This window comes from Protopterus annectens, chromosome 15.part0 (genome assembly GCF_019279795.1).
Source record: "Protopterus annectens isolate FY-2018-M chromosome 15.part0, PAN1.0, whole genome shotgun sequence".
Lineage (NCBI taxonomy): Eukaryota > Metazoa > Chordata > Ceratodontiformes > Protopteridae > Protopterus > Protopterus annectens.
The window spans coordinates 693,202,032-693,225,969 of NC_056749.1; the positions used below are offsets into that span (position 1 = coordinate 693,202,032).

Below are 23,938 nucleotides of genomic sequence, written 5' to 3' on the forward strand. Positions count from 1 at the left end.
GCTTAAGGTCTATGCTCTCCTGATAATCTCCCCCTACTCCTCTTACAACACAATCAAAATTCAAACAGTAGTTAAATCTATATGCAGATTTATCAACCTGTCCCATCCACAGGAGCAACAGTGTATAGCTCTACAAAACGCCAAATGGCTCCCAGTAACAGCTAATTACATTCTTAGTTGATCCTTATTTACTTTTAAAATGTTGCATAATAGTTTCTGTCCATCTCTTGAAAGGAAGTTACTAGTCAAAACCTCTGCCTACTCTGTCAGAATCCAGGAAAACTATTATTTTACCATAAATAGGTTATCCATTAGAATCTGAACTGGGGAAAGTGATTTCAGGAAAACAGACTTTTCTAAATGGAACCAAGTAACCAAGAGCTTGGGAACATAACAAAGTAATCTAATTTTAGAAGGAAGATTCTGGAGCACCTAAGGTAAACTTACAAATGTTCTTGTTTCATGGACAAAGGTAAATTCTCTTCCATGACTCCTTGTCCACAGGCATTAGCCTCTACAACTGTAAATTATCAACTCACTGATGCAGTTAACAGGTTTAGAACTGCTCAAATGATTGTTCAGACTTTGTAAATATGTATATACAAATGGGAAGTTACAGTTAACTATTAAATAAATTGAATCTAAATTGTACCTGCAAAGTGTATGAGACAAGCAAAGCCACCTACTTATAACATTTCCCTTTTTGCACAAGTTGCGTTCTCTCTCTTCTTATTGTCTTTCCCAGCACCTAACTCTTAATCCAGAAACTACCAAATAGTATCCAGCTCTGTACTATAACTCTTCTACCCTGCTGTGTACAAAAGTATTAATGTTTGTATATAGAAACCAGTCATGAATAAGTACGTAAAACTGGATTACCCCTTATGCATTGCTAGTAATGTATACTACATGAAACATTCAGTTTCAGTGGTGCTGTGAGAGAATACTTTTGCCATGTACTTTACCTACTGTATGTAAAGTACAGTTGTGTACACTTACCATAAATGTAGATGTTCGAGTATATTCACTGTTGCAGTCATCACACTTGTTTTTTTTCTGCCTGTAGGTAGTCCTCAGTCCGCCCAAATACCAGAGACTTAGTATTTCTGTGCCAGTTGCTGACACTCTAGGACTGACGTCAGGTAATCAGGGGTATAAAAACAGGCAGCTGATGCCATTACATCAGTTTTTCTTGCCCCAAATGTCAGGAGCCCCCCAAATAGGGAGCTAAGTTATGGTGGGAAAACACCACCAGTAAAAAGTAAATACCAACAGCCCTGTAAGGGGTGAGTAAAAGACATAGAGAGGAGAGAGAGAGAGACAAGAGGGTTGGAGGGTGGGAAACCAGGACTGCAACAGTGAATACACTCAAACATCTACATTTATGGTAAGTGTACACAGCTGTCCTATGTTCTTCGTGTTTTACTGTTGCAGTCATCACATTTGGGTTGATTCCCAAAGCTGAAGAAAGGGTGGAGGCAGTCAAGAAGAGTTGGGGCTGGCTAGTATGCCCTGCAGGACTGTTGTTGCAAAACCCACCCTGGATTTGGAAAAGATAGGCAGGTGGTAATTCTTGGTGAAGGTGTGTACAGAACTCCAAGTAGCAGCTTCCAGAATGTCCCTGGTAGGGACACCCCTGAAGAATGCTGTAGAGGTAGAAGTTGCCCTAGTGGAATGTGTTCTGACCCCCTGAGGGGATGGTTTCCCATGGTGTTTGTAGCAGAAATGGATACAGTGTGCTATCCATTTGGAAATTGTTTGTTTTGAAATGGCCTTGCCCTCTGCCCCTAGTGCAAAACTGACTAGTAACTGGTCAGATTTCCTGAAGGGCTTAGTCCTGTCAAGGTGGAATCTGAGCTGTCTGTGCACGTCCAAGGAGTGCAGAATTCTTTCCCCTTTATTTTGAGGATTAGGGAAGAAAGTTGGCAAATGGATGGATTGGTGAAGAGCCACACTGGACACCACTTTAGGCATAAAGGAAGGGTTAGTCCTGAGGGAGACCCTGTCAGCATGAAAAATAATTAAGGGTTCCACAGCCACAAGTGCTTGTATCTCAGATACTCTTCTAGCTGAAGTGATAGCCAGAAGCAAGGCTGTTTTCCAAAACAGGACTTTTAACTCTACTGATGCTGCAGGCTCAAATGGGGGTAGTGTGAGCTTCTCCAGTACAAAGTTAAGGTCCCAGGCAGGGGTGGGTGCTCTCCTTGGTGGTCTTAAGTTGTTTTCCCCTCTCAGGAACTGTTTGATGAGAGGGTGAGAGAAGAGAGGTGGCTCAGTGTTGTAATGAGCTGAGATGGCAGAGGCATGGAACTCATTACAGCTGAGTGATGTCTCCAGGCGTTTCTGCAGTTACATCCTACTGCTGCTCTCCTGCGTCAATTATTGTGTTCATATTTGCATTAATAATTCCAAAACCATGTTATATATATATAATAGGAAAATTTTATTTATCTTGTAATGATAGCAATAGCAAAACACAATTGTATTATTATATCTGTCAATGGGTATTTGTTAAAAATGTAAGGTAATAAAATTTTTCAATTAAATGCTGAAGCCAACTACTAGGAGTTAAAGGTACACACTCAAAAGAGCTCTACTGGAGGGAATGAGTTAATGAAGGAGAAGAAGAGGCCTCTGTGGTGTAGATCTGCTATGTAATCCAGGATTAGAGGTAAGGAGGGCAGTGCTGTGTCCTCTCATTTAGATTGAATCCAGGAACATTACATTTTCCACTTACCAGCATAGGATTTCCTTGTACTGGGTCTTCTAGCTTCAAGAATGACATCCAGCACCTGCTTGCTTAGGCTGGTCACTGGGGGAGAATTCAAGGAATGAGCCAGGCTGCAAGATTCATTTATTTATTTATTTATTGACATTTGTTAACCGGGTTTGTCCAACTGGACTTGTGGCCTATTTTCAGTGGAGACCCGAGGAGAAAAGCTCCAGTAGTACATTTTAAACAAGTACAATTTTAAACAATATTGATATAATAGCAGTTATAGCAAAAACATTCACATATGTTGGGTTACATGCATAAAGTTAAAGTTGCATTAAAAAGAAGCTAAGTAACAAATTTACATTGATGTAGTTCAATAGGTCAACAATAAAAATGTTTTGTTTGTATAAAATTATGCAAATGCATAGTAGACACATTGGTGAGAGAGGTGTAACGAGGTACTAAGTATGGTCCTTTTGAGGGTACATAAAGGGAAGGAAGACTAGGTAGGGTCATGGCAAGGGCAGGTTCTGGAATTGAGAAAATAAGTATTTAGTTCATTTTTAAAGTGTGAGGTGTGGGAGATTGAACGTAAGTCAAGGGGAAGTTTGTTCCAAGCATGGGCAAGGGAGTGTTTGTAGACTAGTTTGCCTACTGACCGTTTTGGGTAGTAGATATCAAGTAATTGTTGGTTAGAAGTACGGAGGGTCCAAGAAGGGCTGTAGATGGAGACTAAGGAAGATAGAGATGGACAGAAGGAGGGTTTATAAAGAATAGAGTGTAGCATATGAAATTGATAAGATAGCAGAAATTGGGGAAGTTCAAGCCATTGAAGAGAGTTTAAAGAAATGCAGTGGTGTGAGTTGTATGGGGAGTTAGTAATGAATCTGGCTATTTTATGGTAAGTCTGTTGGAGTCTGTTTAGAGTGGAGGCCTGGATATTGGTAAGAACTGGGGCGGCATATAAGAGGGAGGGGAGGGGAGGAGGAGTGCCTGGCCCAGGGTAAGTCTAGATTCAGGGGTTATGACTTTTTTGTTCCGATATAGCAGACCAAGTTTCTGTTTTTTTTTTTTTTTTATACATTGGAGTATGTGTAGGTTGAACTTTAGTTCGTCATCGATAATGACCCCTAGGAGTTTTGTGTGGGTGTCAGGGTGGATAGTTGTATTGTTAGAAGATGTAATAAAAAAGGAGGTTTTGTGATGAGAAAGAGAACGGGGAAGGAAATGTAGGAGTTTAGTCTTTTTGGGATTTAGGATCAATAGGTTGTGAGAGAGCCATTGATCAGTGCATAGTAGGGCCTGTTGGGTCAGGGAGTGTAGTTTAGGAATGTTATTTGAGATGGATATAAGTGTGGAGTTGTTGGCATACTGAATAAGGGAGGATTCTTTGCATGACATGTAAAGATCATTGGTGAAGATGTTAAACAAAAGGGGTCCCAAGATGGAGCCTTTGAGAACACCAGTGGAGATGGGAAGGAAAGGTGAGGAGGATGAGAGCCATTTGTCAGATTGTTCCCTGCCATTTAGGTAACTATTAAACCAGGCAAGTGCGAGGGGGATATGTGGAGATTTGCGAGTTTGGATAGTAGTAGAGGATGAGAGACAGTATCGAAGGCTTTGGAGAGATCTAGGAAGAGACAGGAAATTACTTTATTGTTGTCTAGGGCCTCTGCAATTATATGAGTGAAGGAGAGTAGGGCAGTGGTGGTGCTGTGGTGAGGACAAAATCCATGTTGGGTAGGGGTAAGTAAGTGGTCTGTGAGGAGGTGATTGAGAAGCTGTGAGTGAATACATTTTTCTAATATCTTGGAGAGTGGGGACAGAATGGCAATGGGTCGGTAGTTTGAGGGGTCAGTGGAGTTTCCACCTTTATGAAGAGGGATAGTGAAGAAAGATTTCCAAAGTATGGGGACAGTTGATTCCTGAATAGATCGATTAATTAGTATAGATATAGGATAGGTAATTGAATCAGCAGCAAGTTTGAGGAATGTAGGAGATAGATTGTCAGTGGAAGGAGAGCAAGTTTTTAGCTTGAGTAGTACAGATTTGATGTAAGTAATGGGAACTGGCTCAAAAGAAAATAAAGTTGTGTTAGTGGGACTTGGAGGGGTGGGTGTCAAAGTAGAATTTGGCTTAGAGGTTACCAGATTTTAGATGGAAGAGATAAAGTGTTTATTCAGGAGGGTAGCTGTTTCCTGAGAGGAAGAGTTAGGATATGGGGAGGCATTAGAGGGCTTTCCAGGATAGAAAATGTTGTCGAGAGTTGACCAAAATTTTTGAGGATTGGATTTGTTGTTAAGCTGAGCAGAGCTATAGTATAACTTTTTGTCATTAGTTGTATGTTTTTTTTGCAAGGTTCCTCAGTTGCCTGTATTTTTGAAGAAAAGGTGGTTGTTTAGCTTTAGCCCAGGTTTTCCAAGCACAATCTCTTTGTTTCATAAGGGACCTAGTCTATTTGGAGTGCCAGGGAGCATGGCTTGATTTTACTCTGATCTTCCTAGAGGGAGCTAAGGAGTGCAGAGTATTCTTGAAGATGCTATTGAAAGTGCTTACAGCATCGTTTAGGGGCAGGTGTTTTAGGATGGACCAATCTATGCTGTGCAGAATGGAGTTAAATTGGGATGAATTGAAAGTCGATAGTTTTTGACAGTCTTTGATAAGGTGGGTTTTAGGAATATGGGAGTAGTGTCTTAAGATGGTGGTAGGGAGATGATCACTGTGGGAGTCAGATAAGGTGGTGCGATTGTGGTATTGGTGGGGGGAATTGGTAAGGATCCAGTCTATGATAGAGCTGGAAGTGGAATTTTTATGGAAGCGAGAGGGAGATGTTATAAGTTGGTGGAAGCCGTGTAGGTGGATACTGAGTTGGGGGGAGTCAGTTGTGAGTTTGGACCAATCAGTGTTGACATCACCAAGAATAAATGTCTCATATGGTATGTTGTGGGAGAACCAGGATAGGATGTTTTCAAGAATGGGCATATTGTTACCAGGAGAAAGGTAGATAGAGGCAATTGCAAGTTTTTTTGTGGGGATTCAGATGGCAGTTAAGGATGATGATTTCAGCTGGGAGGAAGTCAACAATTGGGGAAGGGTATGGTGAGAGGTTAAGGTTGTTTGAGTAGAAGATGGCCACGCCACCACCTTTTTTTACAGGTCTATCAGACTGGAAGATATTATAACCTGGTGGAAGTATTTCACTATTTGAGATTTGTGGCTTGAGCCAGGTTTCAGATAGGGAGAGGATGTGAGGGATATTGAGAGCTATCCATGAGTGCAGCTCAGTGACTTTATTTGCTAGACTCTGAATATTCAATGAGTAAATAGTTAAGTATTTGGATGGAGATGATTGTTGTGACTGAGGTTGGTGACTGTTAGAGGAGTAAGATGGGGGCAGTGTAGAGGTAGTTTTGGGGAGAGAAGGGGTGCCAGGGTTGGGATGGATATCTCTAGAACAAAGAAGGTTTTTAGTGAGGAGATAGTGTGTAGTAGATGTTAGATAGCGTTTGTATAGTTTTTACTTAGCTTTGTGTGTATTATGGATAGTTTATATAGACTTGAGGTAGAGGCAGTAAAGAGATTATGAGAGATAGTAAAATATGAAGTAGTTGGATATATGTTGTATGAGTGAGAAGTTGGTGAACATAGGAGTGGGTCAGAGAGATTGGAGTGGTAAGAGGTGGAGATAAAGAGAATAAGGAGTAGTGTAGAAGATATTAGAAAATAATACATGTTGGAATAAAATATCGTCAGATAGAGTAGGTAGAGACAATGGTATAGAGGAAGTGGTGTTGACAAGATTGACAGATTAGTAAGGTGGTTGTGGCAATAGGCAGGAAGTGGAATTGTAGTGGCTAGTAGGACAGGAAGGGGAGGGATAGTTAAGTATAAAGGTAATTGTAATGGGGTGGATGGGAATGGGGGCAGGGTAGAGGAGCGAAGTGAGCCTTAGCATAGCGAGGGTGAATGGAGCGGGGCTAGCACCCTGGTCAAGATGAAGTCATAGAAACAATCAGAAAATGATAGTGAAAAACTAGCTTGAGAGACAAGGATATAAAGTTTCTAAAGGTATAGTCACCAGAAATAAAATAAAAAGAAATAAAATATGAGCAGAGGTAAGCTTACAAAAGGACACTGGCCTCAAGCTACACAAGTAGATTTACTTGAAGAAAACCCAGTACTGTATGGTTAAAATAAGCTACAATAGAGAGGGGCTTTGGAGGAGGAGAGAGAGGTATTACTAGCAGCTAAAAGCAGGGCAAAAAAACATTGATATGTAAGAGTCTGACGACAGCAAAATAGGGCAGGTGCACTAGGAAAGGCAGTTATGAGTGAGGCTAGAAATGAATTCAGGGAAGGGTAAAGTACAGAACAGGAGAATATACACAGAAACAGTATGAGGATAGTGGGTAACCAAAGAAAAAGGATAGGAGTTGCTAGTGTCTGCTTTTCGTGGCGACTAGCAAAAAAAAAACACTGTAAATTCTTGTTGTGCTTATAAAGTCTAGCATTAATTAAAAGATTAGCTTATGTAGGAGTCATTTACTTAAGCTTAAAATGGTGGCTTCTGGACCGATAGAGTTGCAGGGTATCTGTTAAGGTCCTCAAACCTGTGTTGCCTGTACTGTGACCAGGAGAAAAGCGCAGGGGAAAATCCACTAGGGCTATAAAAACAGAGAGGAGGGAGTTTAGTTATGAGCAAGTAATTCAGGAAAAGAGCGAGAGACAAAAATGTTGGCATCAAAGACTTTTTAAGTACCATTGAAGTTTCCTCATATGCAGTCTGGCATATGAAATTGCAGTTGCAGATGCAAGATCTGTCCCTCATGCTGAGTGAGCAGGGTTGGGAACTGGGGTAGGTGCCAGGGTGGCACCGGTGACAGGCTGCGTAGTAGTGGGTACAAGTGCTGGCATGGCCAGTCCAGGGCAATCTGGATTGCCCTTGGTCTGTCTTGTCTTATCTTGAGTAATATTTTTGTGAGAAGAGGCAGAGGGGGAACTGCATAGATTGAGAGGTTTACTCACTGGAAGGATAGAGCATCCACTTTCCAGGCCCTGCTGTGAAGTGTCTTGGTGCAGAATTTGCTGAGCTGATGATTGTAGGAGGAGGCAAATAGGTCCACCTCCAGGGTCCCCCATTTCTGGGTTATAAGGCTGAAGGTGCTGGGGTCTAATTGCCACTCATGTGGATCTGGGAGATTTCTGCTTAAGCCTTCTGCCAGAGAGTTTTGTTTGCCTAGCAGGAATTCAGCTTGCAGATGAATATGCATGTCCAAGGCCGTGTTCCTCAGGGCCATGGCTAGTCTGCAGAGTGGGTAAGAGTGGGTTACCCTCTGCTTGCTGATGTACCACATAACTGTGGTGTTGTCTTTTTTTATTAGCAGGGTTCCTGGTGAAAGTAGGGATCTGAAAGCTGTCAGAGCATGCTGAACAGTTAGCATCTCTTTTTGGTTGATGTGCAGATGAATTTGACTTGGGCTCCAGTGGCCCTGAATGCACTTGTCTTCCCAGGCATAGTCTGATGTATCTGTAGTTAGGGTCTGGGTGGTGTGGAGTTCAGTAAAGGAAAGTCCCTTGTTGTGGTTGCATGCTGCTGCCCACCAAAGAAACTCTGTCCTTAGACAAGATATTATAGGTATGATGGTTTCCAGGTCCTGAGAATGTTAGCATCAAAGACTTTTTAAGTACCATTGAAGTTTCCTCATATGCAGTCTGGCATATGGAATTAGTAGAATGCAAGAGACCATGAACCCTAGGGCCTGCAGGATTTTCCTTGTGGATAGCTGGGTTCTGGTGGCCATTTGTGTGAAGTAGCCTGTCAGATAGGCTTGTTTTTCTGGAGTAAGGAATGCCATCTGGGATGCTGTGTCCACACTTGCTCCCAGGAATACGATCTTTTGACTGGGGACTAGTTTTGATTTATTTTCATTGATAGTGTACCTCAGGGTGGTTAGAATGTTCTTTACAAATGTCAGGTGCTGCAACAGCTTTTCCTGACTGTCTACCTGAATCAGGCAATTGTCCAAGTATGGGTAAATTTGAATCTTTCTCTGTCTGCAATAGGCAATGGCTGGAGCCTGGTATTTTGTGAAGACTCTGGGAGTAGTGGATAAGCCAAAGGGAAGTGCAGAGAACTGATAATGCATAGATCCTGCCCTGAAACATAGGTATTTCCTGCATGAGTCCCTAATAGGGATGTGCAGATAGGCTTCTTTTAAGTCTAGGGTGGCTAACCAGGCATATTTGGACAGCATAGGAAGATGCTGCTGAAGGGTGAGCATTTTGAATTTTGGTACCAACAGGAGGGTGTTCAGAATGGAAAGATCTAGGAATGGGCACCAAATGTCCTCTTTTCTGGGTACCAGGAAAGATTTGGAATAAAACCCTTGACCTATCTGTTTTGCAGGAACCGGTTGAATTGCCCTTATGGAGAGCAGGGATTGAACTTGGTTTTGTGCCTCTGCCCACTGGTTTGGAGGAAGGTCTGGGAACCCTTTTGGGGTTGGCAGTGAGTGGAAGTAAAATTTGTATCCCAGGGATACAATGTTGAAGACCCATCAGTCTTTGGTGATGGAGGTCCAGTTTTTTGCATGATGGGCAAGTTTTCCTCCTAGGGACACGAGCAATTGGACAGAGGTGAGGAGTGGAGTTGAGAAGTCATTGTGAATTATTTCCATAAGGGGGTGGCTTGGCACTCCCTGTTTTAGAAGTGGATGCACTCCATTGCATAGATCTCTCCATACCCTGAGACTGTAATCTGGGGAGGGTGTTTCCCCTTGGTCTAGTTGGAGATGGCCTTGAGGGGGGCTGGAAAGGACCAATGTTTTGAGGGGCAATGCCTACTGAATCTTGGAGGCTGCACTTGCAAAAAATCTTTGACAGTCTGCATAGACTTAGCTTTTTCTTCCATCTTTTTTAGAACCTCTTCTGCTTTGGTGCCAAACAGAGTATCCTTGTTCAAAGGAGCGTCTAGTAATTTTGATTTGACATGGTCTGGCAAGGTCTGCTCCTTAAACCAAGCATACCTTCTCAGTACAGTACCAATGACTGCTGCCCTGCAGGATGCTTCTAGGGCATCAAAGCCACATTGCAAGGTATGCCTGCTGACTTGGCTTGTAGAATGCACAAGCTCTTGTAATTCTTTATTTTCTGCACAGTCTGTAAAGGTAGATCATTTTTGCTTAATAAGTTCCATAATATATTGCTAGTATTTCAGCATGTGAAACTGGCAATTCAACACCCTAATGACAAGAGTTGCAGAGGTGTATACTTTTTTACCCCATCTGTATAAAGCTCAAGAATCCCTTTCTGAAGGGGTGGGATTCTTAGGTGTGGTTGCTTTTATACCTTTAGGCCCCTGGGAAATGACCTCTGGGTCATCAGTAGGATTTTTGAAAAGAAATTTGTGAGCGTCAGGGACTCTGTAGTACCTGTCTGGTTTCCTTGGAGCCCGGGGGTAAAGTATCAAGAGTTAGACTGAATTTCATAAAGACATCATCCAGAAGTTGTGGCAAGTCTAAAAATCCTCTGAGTCACTTTTTGGACTGAGGATAATCCTGGCATTCCCAGTGGAAATGCTCTCTTAAAGTATGTAGGTTTTCACCAAAAGAAAAATCCTCTGGAGGGGAAGCAGAGGAAATGGAGTCCTCTGCATCTGAATCCTCATAAGCAGATAAAGGCATGCCTTCATATATTCAGAAATCTCAGAGTCATCAGACTCTTGGTCTGTTAAAGCTGCTGGGAACAGGTCTCTTTTTCTCTTAGCAGGGAAGGCTGACTTCCCCTAATCAACATAATCAGGTCTTCTGCCTTTTTAAGCATTTGATGTTGTGGCAAGGAAGCAGGTGCTTGAGATTGGGTTGTCATTTTCTTAGGCGTAGCTCATACTCTTGGCAGTAGAAATTTGGTAGTTTTAGACAGAACTGAAGACATGAAAGAAGTTGTTGGTTTGTGTCGAATATCATAATGCAATGAGCTTCCTCAGAAGCCAGTGCCTGCACAGTGGCTCCGGACCCATCCAAGGTGGAGACATCCACAGATTCCGTAGTCAAAGAAGAGTCTCACGGCATACAAGACTCAGAACAGGTCTCGGTAGCGGCCTGTGAATCCATCAAAGCGGGCATCAGGGGTTGCAAAAGCACCTCACTGAGTACCGGCGAACTGGAGACTAGCTTAACGGCAGCATCGTCGGCAGTTTTGGACCTGTCTGGTCTGTCTGTGTCTTTATCCTTATGTTTTTTTGGAAAATCGGTAGTCAGATGGCTTACCAAAGCCATTTCAGAATACGGAGAATGAGAGCGAAAGTATTTAGTGACAATAAGGACCTGACGATGAATAGCTGGGGCATTGAACAAAGCACAAAACCGACAGTGAGGCACGTCGTGGTCTGGGCCTAAACAGGTGATGCAGTAAGAATGGAAATCTCGGTGTGGTATTTGCTTTCCACAGGCGAGACAATTGTTAACTTTTTCTGACATTGGTTAGAGCAAGAAAAAAGGATCCCCAAAGTGGTACTTAGCTTTAAAATACTTCAGGATGATTCAATTCAGAAACGAAAACTCAGGTAGCGGCTTACCAGCACTTGTGCGAACTTCCTCTGCTTCGGGCCCCTCGGCAAGAAAGACTGATGTAATGACGACAGCTGCTTGTTTTTATACCCCTGATGACTTGACATTAGTCCTGGAGTGACAGCAACCGACGCAGAAAAACTAAGTCTCTGGTATTCGGGTTGACTGAGGGCTACCTGTAGGCAGATAACCCAAGTGTGATGACTGCAACAGTAAAGCATGGAGAACATCTTTTATTACTAGGAGGAGATGTAAACTAACTTTTGTCACAATAGTTTGAAAATGATCTACCTAGTAGTTTATGTGACATAAACTAATTCTTACTCGATCATTTCAAAATTATCTTTGTAATAGCTATTTAATTGTATCACTATACTAAATTCTGCAATTGCACACAAGTCATGGCTGAAAAAGACCATGGAGTAGTTAACTTACCCAGTCAACAAAGGGAAAATAAAACAGCAAACTAAATGAACAAAGGCCTTTGAAGGCTAGATAAGAGAAGAAGAACTGTATCAGGTCTTCTATTTTTGTTCCCTTTAGGTAATCCTTCTATGAGTCTGTAAATGGCAACAGGCACAGATGTGCTGTGATACAACTTGAGTTATGAGGATAAAGATAAGTAGGTTATTGTAAGAGTCTCACTGGGCAACAAAATGGCATACATTCTCAGCCACATCACTGCATGTCAGACTAACAAGAAAGAAATTTGTGTGCCTGGTGGGCTATGTTTGCCATGACACCAGTGCAATCCCAGGTAACTACACAGCTAGACTCCTCATTGTTTTTATTATATTTACAAGCAATTTATAGGAAACTGTTTGTTCTATGATACTAGATTTTTGGAAAAATACTTACATCTAGATATCACTCCAAGGGGTCTGAAGGTGAATTGTTTATACCCCTATGTTTTCTCAGAGGATGAATTGGATGTATTTGAGGAGTGGAAGACTGTTTCCTTAACCTTTACATTAGGGTGGCTAAGGATTTTGGTAAAACGCAATTACAGGTTGCACGATAAAATCCAGAAGGAGGTGCTTGCACTGCAAGAGCAACTCAAAGGTTCCATCTGTGAGACTGTTTTTTAATAAAAGAACTGGCTACATCAAGAAACATGTAGCTGAGGTAGAGGAAGCAGTTATCAAGAGGAAAAAGGGTAAGCTGGAGAGAGATACAAGGGACTATAAAAATAACTTATTTTTTTCCTGGCAGCGGAGATCGAAAAGAGGCAGGACCAATAGTAATCGTGGTAGGAGGGGCATAGTAATTTTGCAAATGTCCCGAGATTCCTCTGTGTCATCTACAGCGTCTGTAGCTAGGAAGAATGTTTCCTTTGAGGAAGTTGATGTCGAAGGAGTAAATTTACAGGAGCAGAATGCGGGTGCACAACAACCCAGGAATAAGAGTTGGAGATGGCAGTCTGGTAGTAAAAATGGCAGAGGTGCCCAGATAAAGAAAAGGAATTGACTGTAATTTTATTAATGGTGCAAATGAAGGATTCTTACCACGCAGGTTAATTTGAATCTGAGGGCAATCGCAACTGTTTGGACAATGTCATCAATTTGTCTGATTTGCCTATCAATAGTAATGCTATTTATTTGCTGCTGAAGGGTACTAAATTTGTTCCCACCTACCATCTGAGTTTTGCCAACCTCCAGTTTGAGGTAAGCAGTTTTTGCAGGTAACTGCATTTAAAAGTATTTTTTAACAAATGTTTATGTGGTGAGGTTATTAATAATGATGAAATATGTAGTTTGGATGAAAATAGTGATGATTCTTTGTTGGATATATCAGTGCATGAAAATCCACTTGTGAACATTTATGAAATAGATATTTTGGGGGATGTAGAAAATAAAAATTTTGTTCCTGGTTCTGGGTGTAGCTTTGGTGCTGGCTATGGCAAAATATGTGTTCCCATGATTCCCCACATTTCTAGGTTCAATCCCCCTAGGACTTCATTCTCTGTCTGCCATTTTGAGTCTGTAGTATGTAAGCAGTTGGAATTGGAATACTGCAAGCTCAGAAAAGACCACAGAAAATTTAAATAAAAATGAATGGTTGATGTTGCAGGAATTACAAGCCTGCAATAGCATATATGTGTTCACTCAAGCAGATAAGGGTGGAAATTGGGTCATGATGGCAAGAGACAAATACAACAGCATGGTTATAAATTTATTGGATGATACTGCAATGTATTATAAAGTGGATGCCAACCCAGTGACTGCTTTTAATATGGAGTTGTTGGAACTTTTGGAAAGAGGGGAAAGATTGTGGTTCTTCTCGGATCAGGAAGTCAGAAAGTTATCTGTAAAAAATCCTAAGGACGCAATATTTTTCACAATTCCCAAAATCCATAAGAATTTACATAATCCCCCGGAAGACCCATAGTTTCTGGTAAAGGGTCATATCTACAGAATGTGGGCATTTTCCTACACTGTCATCTTAAGGGATTTTTACCCAAGATTTTGTCCCACATAACAAATGGGAAAGAGTTATGTCACTTGGTGGGAGGTATGGAGTGGCAAAAAAACTTTTTTTGGGCTAGTGTGGATGTTTGATCCCTATATACAAATATCAAGAACATCTGGGGTCTGGAAGCTGTGATTAAGATGATGAGGGAGGGCCCGCGATCTTTGTATTTAGTGCAATTGTTAGAATTTTCCCTTACTCATAATTGTTTCAAGTTCAACAAAAAATATTTGCAGAAAGAGGGCACAGCAATGGGCATCTTATGCTCCAGTTTATGCCATCATTTTCATGAACCATTTTGAAAATCAATACATTTATAACACGGAATATTTTGTGCAGCATGTAGTCATGTACAAAAGATACATAGATGATTTGATTTTAATTTGCAAAAGTGAAATTGATGCTTTTTGAGGTTCATGCATGAATTAAATAGCAATGCATTGGGCTTGCAGTTCACTTACAAAACTAGTAAAAATGCCATGCACTTTTTGGATTTGGAATTTTTTGTTTCCAGAGAAAATTGTGTTCAACATAAGCCTTTTGCCAAAGAAACTGCAGTGAATAATGTTTTAATGGCAGACAGTATGTATCCGCCATAATTGTTGGCCTCCCTACCCTATGGAGAGTATAAGCAGATCTATGACAACACTTTTGATAAATCCAATATTCAACATGAATTTTGTAAAGTGCGGGAGAAACTGTTAGATAGGGGTTACAAAGTGGATGTCCTTAACAAAGATGAACTTAGGTTCAGTGGAAATGAAAGGAGGACATATTCTTCATGGGGTGGGAGTAAAGGAAGTTGGGTCACTGGGTTGGAAGGATCAGTGAATACATGAGGGGAATAGATTGTTTTTTGTAACTAAATATTCCCCTTTTTTGATATGCTTAGAAACACTGTGGAGAGATTTTGGCCTGTGGTATGATGATCCAGCACTGTCAAACATATTTGGGGATGGGATAACTTTTTCTTATGGTAGATTTCTGAATACAAAGGAGCTCTTAAATATGGAAAAGGTGAAAGCTGGTGACCGTTCAGGTTGTCATCCATGTGGCAGATGCAAGATATGTCATAAGGTCAAGAATTTACATGGGACTGTTATCAACAGGCAAAGATACAAGGCAAAAGATCATTTTAATTGTAGGCCATGTTGGGTAATTTAGATTGTAGGATGTGGGTACACGCCTGTTAGGTGGTACATAGGTCAAACTAAGAGGATGGCCAAGGTTCACATTATGGTACATCTTGGGGACATTCTGAATGGTAGAATGGAAAATCCTGTGGCGAGTAATATTTTTGAATGCCATGGGGGATCTGAGTGTGCTTTATTTTTCAGTGTCCTGGCCAGATGAAAGCACACCAGGGGCACTGATTTTTTGTACAAACTTTCTGAGTTGGAATCGAAGTTCATCATTAATTTTGGCACTATGTGGCCAAAGGGTTTGAACCAAGAAGTTAATATTTGTGTCCTATAGCATATCAGGGCACAATTATGGGTGAGAGAAGAGGGATGGAATTTAAGCAGCATTAAGATAAAATTACCATCTATTAAATACAAAAAAAAGTGTATTTATAGTTATTATGGGCAAAGATATTGTGTGGTATTTATGAAGAAATAGCATTAAATATGACAGAAAATTAAAATATGACAGCAAATATGAGAGTACATGTTTTGGTAATAAGATAATAGTTAGGCATTTTGTTTGCTTAACAAGAAATGGGAAAATATTGTAACAAGATGGTGCGGGAACAGGTGCAAAGGTTGTTTCTTTAAATGCATTCAACAACTCATCAATGTAGTGTTAATTATTTAATGAAATGTCTGTGTGATTAATTGGTAGGATGGTTTAAAAAGTGAGTTGTTGCTGTAATGTGTTCCCTTGAAGGCCATGGGCCGAGGTAGTAGGAAACATTAAGTCAACTTTCTTTGCCTTTCCTGCGTGGTTGTATATTTGTGTTCCAATGCTCCAGTGCTTTCTACTTGTGTATTTTTTTATTTTATTAGTTTTTTGGTGTATTTTTTAAACCCTTTTATGAGGAAGTCCATCACAGGGCAGTTGGATCATCTGGTAAAAGAGTACATAAATAATATATGATAAATCAGATGTACATGATTGCTTGGCATTGTAGTTTGCATTAGCAAAAATGTCACCTTGTTCAGTTATGAATGGCATTGCTTATACAGTCATCACCAAGTAAAAGAACACCAATGATTAGCTTGTTTTTCTATGAAGCTGGACCGTCTGGGATAAGCTATACATGTTCTCCAAATGTACCAAAGAAAGACAAAGCCACAAGAAACATAGTTTGCATACTTGGATACCACAAAGAATCCAGCTGTTCCCCATAAAGAAATTAGTAAATGAGTGTCATACAGCAATACAGAAGTTTGTTTCTTCTATACAAAACAATGAAGATATTTGTATATAATTTATCTTTCCTAGTTGTCATGTGTCAAAAGGTCTCTTGCTGTGCAGTAAGCTTCTTTTAGTACTTGTGAGAATTACGTGATTAAACAGAGACCTGAAAAGTTTTGAACAAGCTGCAAAGAAGAAAAGGTTTCCTCTTAAAGCTGTTAATGAAGTAGATTCATTCCTCCCCCAACATCAGCTCAGCCTTGTATAGTTTGTTTTCACTCTACCTAATCACTGACCAAAGCCGTAGTGCGGACCAGCAGTTTTCAATAAACCATAAAAGCCAGATCGGATTCTATTGTTCTTTTTCTGTAGAGCTTACTAGACAACAGCTGAACAGCTGAATAACCTACCAAAGTCAGAATACTCACGCAAGTAGAGAAAAGCAATGACCAGCTACAATGAATCAGAGACAGCTAAACCATAATGGTATTCAACAAAGGAAAGACACATGAAAAGGTCTTAAAAGTAAATATTAATGAAATGACGCCGTGAATTAATTGCAGTTAAGGCAGAAGAGAAATTTACTGCATAAAGATAAATCATTCGTGCTAAGCTTAAGAGCTCCTCAAATATAAGCATTATCAAAAGAATACTTTTCTCCACTTTTGCTTCTTCATTAGTTAGAACATCCATAAAAACTGCAACTTTCTGATAAAAAAATAAAACAAAATCCAAAAATGTCTCACTGATGGGAAGTATCAAAACCAATGATGTAATACAGTTTAAAACATGATGTAAAGGGATATGTAGTTAGATGGACTGCATGCTGTACACACACACACACACACACACACACACACACACACACACACACACACACACACACACACACACACACACACACACAAACAGATATATGTATATAGATAGGCAGATACATAGATATGAGTGTGTGTATGTGTGTATGTATGTATGTATGTATATACTGTATGTTCCCTACAGATTTCACTGTGTCACTAGAGTGAAATGCAATGAAGTGTAGGATCCTTAAATCCTGAAACCTAAAGCCTGATTGGCCAAAAAATGTCATCCTGATGAGCTGTGTCTAAACACTATAACTTAAAAAAAATTACAATTATACAGGAATATGTAGTTAAATACATACACACATTTTATATCTATCTATAATATATATATATATATATATATATATATATATATATATATATATATATATATATATGTGTGTGTGTGTGTGTGTGTATGTGTGTGTGTGTGTATTTAAACATAGGGGTCTACTTTGATTCACTGAAAACTCATTTCACTGAATTTCAAAACACTCACACCAAATCGCTGAAAGCTCAAATCACTGAAAACTCATTTTACTGAATCACATTTCAGTGAATGTAAGTACTGTTTGGGCAAATAAAGTGTATATGCCCTTTTCCCCACTGTAGTGCGATCCTGGAGTTAGTATATATATATATATATATATATATATATATATATATATATATATATATATATATATATATATATATATATATATCCCCACCTACTTTTGGTTTTATATTGTTAGCTTTCAGTGAAATGAGATTCATAAATATAAAAGCTAAGATGATGGGAGGCTACGCCCCCCACACCCCCCTAACTATATATACTAACTCCAGGATTGCACTACAGTGGAGAAAAGGGTATATACACACACACACACACACACACACACACACACACATATATATATATATATATATATATATATATATATATATTGGTGCCAAAGTCATGACCTCAAGTTAAATGCAAAAAAATGTATTATCATACCGTTTGGCAAAAACATGGTCCCTACTAATTACCACATCAATGGCAACCCCTTAAGTAAATAACCTGTGGTAAGAGACCTGGTTACTCAGGTTGACAACAATCTCACTTGCAACCATCATGTAGCAGAAGTGGTCAGAAAAGCCTTTTACTTGGTTCATCTCATAAGTAAAGGGATTGCATCCAGAAAAAAGGAGGTTATTACCTCTCTATACTCCTCCTTCATCACACCAGTAATTGTGTATAATGCCCCATTTGGTGGGTCTATATTATCTCATTGACCATTTAGACTGTCGAATGCCTAAACATTGACAGCCAAGGGTCGAAAACTGACAATCTCGAACGGCGAGTTAAGCAAATTTTTCACCAGGAAAGAATTTGCCTAGCCATTGCTGGGAAATTTCCCTTTCCCCAATGTAGAGCAATCTCGGAGTTGGTATATTTAGTTAGGGGGTGTGGGGGGCACAGCCTTCTACATTGGGGGTGTGGGGGGCACAGCCCCCCAGTTTTTTACAGGTTGAAAGTTTGTTAGTTTGGCATGGTCATGCAAATTTTTCCCAATGAAAGAATTCACTTAACTGGCTGTTCGAGATTGTCAGTTTTCGACCCTTAGCTGTCGATGTTTAGGTGTTCGACAAGCTAAGTGGTTGATGATATAATATAGACCCCATTTGGTGTGTACCTCTGCAAGCATCTGCACCAACTGGAAAAGCCACAGAAATATCTCAAAAAGAGAATCCATGGCCTCCAATACCTGTCCTATGCGGACAGGCTCAAATCACTGTCACTCTACTCGGTATCATACAGATTGCTCAGGGGTGATCTGTGTTTTGCCTACAAGGCAATCTCGGACCCTGCCCTACTAGAGATGCTCCATATCCATAAGTCTAACTCCTCAAGCATTACCCACTCAAAAGTCCTGAATCTAATATGTGACATCAACAAAACCTGCTGGAGAGACAGGTTTGTCTCCCAGAGACTGCCCTGTCTATGGAACAGATTTCCCATACATGTTAAACAGACCACCTCACTGAGCCTCTTCAAGCACAACCTTGATGAGTGGATGGAAAACCACAAATTTGTCCCAGGGGTTCCACCTGTGTCCCTCATTGGCAGGGGTGACAAGTGCTGACTGAGGTTTCTTTTTTGGGGTTAAACTCTTGGCTAGGCTTGTAAGAACCCCAAGACCATTAGCCTAGTAACCACCTATGATCCTGTGATTCTATGGATCCCGGACAGAAGATCGAACATTGAAACACTGAACCCATATTACCAAACACCCACAAGCTTAAAAGCAATGCCCCCAGTATCACAGAAGCTTCTTTCTTACAGGGAGAAAGCTTCCCAGCATCCTCCACACACCCAAACTCTGAGATCACACTACAGTGGGTAAAGGAGCAAAACCCTATCCCCAATGTACAGGAATCCTGCACAGTGACAGCTAATAATGTTTCAGCTTCTTGGTTTTCAGTTATGTGGGCTTGGCGTTTCAATGTTTTCAATGTTTTCTGTTGTGAATGTGCAATTTCTTTCATAGACCATATAAATATTTGATATATATATATATATATATATATATATATATATATATATATATATATATATATATATATATATATATATATATATATATATATATATATAAAATACATGAACTGCCTGCAGAATTCACCGTCTCATTGGATTGAAATGCAATAAAATGCAAAATCTTGAAAGCAAAAGCCTGACAACAAAATCCTGAAAAATCCCATATATGACCATGAAAATATAGTTCTTGGGGAAAAATTACCTGTATAATAGTATATATATATGGACATGCAAGCCTGTCTGCACGGTAGCAATCCCTGCCATGTTGTTCACCCTATCACATTGGTGCAAATACACAGATGTGCCTGAAAAAAGCTACTGCACTAATAGCTGAGATTTGGTGACCTTGGAGTGAGGAAAATTTAGTTTCACGAGTGTTAGGAGAAAAGTGGACACAGGATGGCTTACTTTTCTGAAAAAAATAGAATAACAGGTCTGAAATACTGAGAATGAACTCTTTAATGCTGTTCCATGTGGGATATTGTACAGCAGGTCATTTCAGATGTAGGCTTTTCATCTAAAGATTATATGGCAAATTATCTACAGAGTGAGACATACAGGCACACAGTCAGCCAGCCAGCCAGGCACACACACACACACACACACACACACACACACACGCACGCACACACACACACACACACACACACACACACACACACACACACACACACACACACACACACATTATACCCAGGTTACTATTACCAGTCCATATCTGTCTTTTTGAATGTGGAAGGAAAGCTCAGAGCCCACCAAATAAGCTTGAAGAGAACCTGTCATCTCTACACAAGCACCATCCTAGTTTTAATCAGAAGCAAATAACTAAGGTCTGTGAGTAAGCAGCATTAACTTGTCAACCAGTGTGTCGCCTATAAAAATAGGTGGGTAGACAGATAAATAGAAATACAGATAAGACAAATTTTATATATATATATATATATATATATATATATATATATATTGACAGATGGATAGATAGAGACATAAACAGACAGATACAGGAGCATGACATTTCACTGAAGGTTTTTAATGTCAAGTGCCAAAACACCGACATCCATAACTTTAAAGCTGAAAATGCCTCAGAGTACCAGTGAATGGGAAACCAGCTGTGGGAGGCTGTGGTACAGTGGGGATCAGGGAACTGGCCCTTTAACCACTCCACTGTGATCTCATAGTCAGTATATATAATTAGTCTGGGACGTGAGGAAGACAGAAATGACATGAATCTGGCAGATATATAGATAGATAGCAGGTAGAAAGCTAGACAAATAAGTAGAAAGATAAAACACACACACACACACACACACACACACACACACACACACACACATATATATATATATATATATATATATATATATATACATATGAACACTGACCATTATTATAGTTTGGATTTTTGCCTTCTGTGCAGTATTTTATTTGACATTTACATTCCCATTTTGTTTATGCACTCACTGCATCTTATCAGGAAGTGATTGAGCACCTTGAATTTCTTCTGCTTGAAACTCGTGGCCACTTCTTCACCTGATTACATCCCACTGTTTAAAATTAAAACATACTGCAGAAAACACTTACTGTGTGGGAGGCAAATGTTTGGTCTTAAGTCTCATGCATTATGGAATCTGAAAACAATAAGACTTAGGACTACTTAGCACAACTAAACACAGTTCCTTTGAGGGAGAGGAGATAGGAGGCTGAGAATATGAAGCATCCCGTCTGCAGAAATGGATACATATCTCATGTGGAATTTAATGCAAGCTAATGCATGTGTGCACACAGTTTTGAATGTGACATTAATGGCTGCTTTCTCCTAAGTAAGTTGCATTCGGTGTAAGTGGCCAGGGGAATGTCAACTACCAAGTAATCAGCTGCTGATTAAGCCAGCAACCCAGCTGTTCAGCGCTACAACTGTCATCTTACATCAGTACTCCAGAATGGCAGATAATTCTAGTACTTTACACATAAACATTGCAATGCTCTTTGAAAGGTATATAATGCTTTATGCTAACAGATCAGGGGATCCTTGCACCTCAGACATGTAGGAAGCCACCTCTGTACCACAAGTATTCAGTTTTAATTATTTTTCCTCTAATCTTTTCTATCTGTGGCCATCCCTATTTTTTGTTTGCTGCTAAAGTTATTTGAAAAATGAATTCTGTTATTTTTATTGAGGCATACTGCTTTACACCCTAGCAAATCAGAATTATTACAGTGGTTGTTTATGAATCAGAGTACAGTGGGTATTTGTGAGAAATGTCATAAACACACACACATAAACTTCAACTCGGTAAGTGTCTTATATGAATTACTATGTTCACTCCCAGCAATATTATCTTCTACCAGTAGTAACAAAACAGAACATTTTGGTTTGTTCATATGTAACAAGGGATAATCTGAGATCAAAATATGAACTGCTTTCCATAGCTAACTATAGCTGTTTGTAGATGAATGTAGTTCAGTATTTTGAATGAACTTAACACCTTTACTTGACAGCAAAAAGTCTCACCTGTACCCTTTGGGAATGCACTGATTACTTTAAATCTTATATCTGCAGAGGACCCCATTTAAGACGTCCCTTTTGCTATGTGATTCAAGACTGGCTCTCCTTTCCTCTTTTTGTTCTCATAAGAAAATCAATTCAATTGAAGAGCCTCTTAATCCCATCTTTGCAATCAACAATCGCCACTTGTATATCGCTCTAATAGATTAAGAAGTGGGTGGATGCGGCTGTCTGCTCTAATTCGGTTCTATTCAGGTAACTGCAGCCTAAGGCACTTTGTAGTGCCAAGTGCAGAACTCTACAGGAAGACTTTTGCTATCATAATTTCCTGTGGAGCTATGCACTGCCCCCACTGAGTACCCTGAATTGCTTTTAATTAGGCCCGACAACCACAGAGAGCAGAAATTCAGCAAGCAACAATAACCAAGCCTTTCAGCAGGTCTTGCATAGGCATTTTTTTTTTCTTTTGCGGTGGAAGGAAAAAGAGGAATTGCAAAGTGACCATCTATTTAGGTGACAGCAACTCACCATAAATCAAGCATAAAACAAAAGAGACAACATATTATGTGGCTGGCAAGTTGAATGGGGAATAATATTAAGCAAAAACAATGTTCCAAACCTTTGCTGCTGAAGGTTTTGAAGATATAACACTAACACATTACCATGGCAACCAGGGTCAGATAAATGAAACACATCAAAATCCAAAATGGTTAAATGACTTATTTGCTAAGGAAATATGTAAAAGTTGTTTAATTCATGTATATCAGACTAAAATTATTGTAAATGGTTTTAATCTGGTTGGCTGACAGAGCAAGAAATATAAATTACTCATTATATCACAAGCAGGTGAATCTATGCAAATGAAATATGAAATAGTATTTTTTTTCTTTCACCATGCTCTCATCTTTTAAAAATGCAAATTGCAGTTATGATAACAAGCAGCCCTGATGTAATATCTTTGCGATTTCATTGTATCACAGAAATCACAAACATTACAGGCAAATTGATTAATCATTGTAAAATATTGTACAAGGGGTGACTTCAAAGGTAGACTTCGCCCTATGATGTAACTAAGAACTGTAGTACTTCCCTACTGTGTTGACTTAAAACTATAATTTGTGAAATGTTACATGTACAGCAAAAATAAAAAAAATAATAATAATTATATACTGCAAAGTCAAATCATGAAAACCCACATACATACAGAATGAGTGTTCTTTAAAGTTGAATTTGTCATTCATGCTCTTACCTTACTGTGTCCAGAAAATAAAGAGAACAAAGAAAAAGCCCTACTGATTCAAATCTAGCAGAACAGACAACAGCAGAGGAGAAATGTTCTCTCATGCATGACCGGGATTAGAATAAAAGCAGAAAAGACTTCTGAGAAAAAGAAAACTACAAAAGAAACAGGAGCAGTGACAAAATGTTCTTTTCTTTCTTTTGAGTTGAAAGGTAAAAGAGAGTTCCACATAATATGAAAAGATAGCTAGAAAAAGATTAACAAACAGAAGCAAGGATTTTGTTTTATGTGTGCTGAAACTGGCCAGAGGAGGGATGTATAGCTTTAAAATTGTTAAAATGTATTTTCTTTTAGCATTTTAAGCATCCACGATAAAATGTAAATCTGGTAAAAGATAATAATGTAGAATTTCCAAGATAATTGGGAGGAATTGTTCAGAATACAAAAACAGGCCCTTGCTGAGTCCAAATTGCAGCCAGTTCATAACCTTTCTGTTAAGGAGATTGCCGTCCTTCTATCCTTCAACTTCTGAAGATGATCACCTTTTGGGTGAGACGGAAAGCTGCAAACACTGTGAATTACAAACATTCCTAAGATCATTAAATTCTCAACTTCACAGAGCAAAAATCAGTTTAAACAACCTGCCTAAGTAACAGTAATTTGCAAGTAAATGG

At 39.5% G+C, this 23,938-nt stretch overlaps 1 long non-coding RNA gene across 1 annotated transcript in view; it reads right to left on the bottom strand.

The window, feature by feature from the left end:
• The window catches only part of LOC122789661, a 367,127-nt gene extending 345,011 nt beyond the window's left edge, over positions 1 to 22,116 (bottom strand). Inside the window, exon 1 of the long non-coding RNA XR_006362853.1 lies at positions 22,031 to 22,116. This is a non-coding gene — a long non-coding RNA (uncharacterized LOC122789661). The remainder of the gene's footprint in view (positions 1 to 22,030) is intronic.
• Positions 22,117 to 23,938: the final 1,822 nt, after the last annotated feature.